Consider the following 1,987-nt stretch of genomic DNA (forward strand, 5'->3'; position numbering starts at 1 on the left):
CAGCATGAGAAGGTGCTGCTGATCTGGTTGATCCAGCATGAGAAGGTTCTGCTGATTAGACTGAGTTTATTGCAGCTTCTCAGACTGAAGAAGACAGAACGTTTAACAAAGAAGAATCTGTCCAGAGAACATGACTCCACCTGCTTAGAGGTTCTGATGTTAGTATGTTACCTCGGGTCATAATGTAGCTTGATTTTATCACTACTTTTATTTACTTTTTATTTTATGTTTGTTGTTGTTTGTCTCATCTGTGTTCTTTGTTGATATCAGGTTTCTGTTGTAAATGAGTCCTCGTGTCTCACAGAGACTAACCTGTAGAAATAAAGGTTGAATGAATGACGTGTTCGAGGTTCTGATGTTTTTACTTTAACTGGTTCTGTCCAGTGACACAGTTTGTGTTTGAGGAAGTATATATCTTTTTTGACATCTTTGCGTTTCTGACAGTTTTCAAGTCCCGTTTAAAAACCCACTACTATTCAGCAGCTTTCAACACCAGATGATCTGTGTTTGATCCTGTATGCTCCACACTGGTTTGTCGTCATTATCTGCATCGTTTTTATGTCTATATTCTGATTTACCTCATTTTGTATATTCCTTTGTGTGTTACCTGTTGTTCTGTCTGTACAGCACTTTGGTTGGCCTTGTAGCTGTTTGAAGTGCTCTATAAATAAAGTGGTATGGTATGGTTTAATGAATTAAAATCTCGTCAAAGGTTAAAGGTCAAAGGAGTTTCTTTTCCGCCCTCCTTCCACTCCTCTTATCTCAATGCGCATGCGCGTTCCGCCCCGTGCGCTTCAGTTTCCGTGTTGTTCCGTGTGTCTGCGCAGTGAGGTGGATCATCACACTCGGTAAGTTTTGCTCCAAAGTGTGGTTCTGGTACCGGTTCCTCGCCGGTCCACGTGTCCGGCTGCGCGGCTCCTCCGGGCGGGTCGGCCCCGGACCTTCTAGCGGCATCAGAGGCCTGAGGTCCGGCGAAAAGAGCCGAGGATCAGCGCCTGCTCCGCGGTTTGTTTCCTCCATGAAGTCAGCTCACACATGCGTGCTACACTTCCGCTCCGCCTTCACAATAAGAGCCCCGCGGCAGTCTGTATGGTTTCCATGGAAACCGAGCTTCGGTTGGAGGAGAGTTTAGTGTCCCTGTGGTTTACTTCAATAAAATAAGTTCGTTTAGAAACTTCTCTCTGTGTGAAGTTAAATGTCTCTTATCTAGCAGGGGGCACACCTTTCCTAGTCTAGGTTCTGTTCATTAGCACACAGAACCGAACCTTTGGAAAGAAGCGTTTCATAATAATCACTGTCCAACAGTTGGTGCTGAAGTTTAGTAGTTGGCGGATGTTTATCCCACACTCGGAACCAGAACATTGTTGTCTCCATCAGGACCAGTGAGCTCAGACTCCTGCTGCTTCGTCCATTCGGCCTGACGTCATTGTGAGTGAGTCCTGGAGGCTCAATGGGATTTACCTGTCTAAATAAAAGTTGAATGAATGTAACAGCTTGGAGTGGCCAGCAGGTGGCACTGTGATCTAAGATAAGATTTTTGTTTTCTTTATTGAAATTTACAAAATTGTGAAGGCATTTTAACAACCAATTTTAAGCAACTCTCAGCAGGGCACATATAAAGTAATCAAGAATCAACAAACTGAACAAGAAAGTAAGAAAACAAAGTTGTGGGGAATTGGAAAGCAAAGCACAGTGAATAAACTAAAAATACACAGAAAAAAGAAAATTTATGACCTGTGCTTTATGGGTCCAACAATATACCATGATCTTCGAACGCTCCAAGAAGGGATTGTGCTTTTTTGTTCATCAGCTTCAGGGCTTTGTGGTACTGTCCATGAAATAGTTTTAAAGGCAAAAAAAGAGCGGTTTTGTCTTTCTCCATTTGGAAGTGTGGACGCTTTATTATTAAAGACATTTGCACTGGGCCAGGGGTCATTTAAAATGGAGTGTGGCAAAATGGAAGACTGTTCTGTGGTCAGATGAGTCA

Source organism: Nematolebias whitei, chromosome 20 (assembly GCF_014905685.2).
Source record: "Nematolebias whitei isolate Nwh7 chromosome 20, NemWhi1, whole genome shotgun sequence".
NCBI lineage: Eukaryota > Metazoa > Chordata > Actinopteri > Cyprinodontiformes > Rivulidae > Nematolebias > Nematolebias whitei.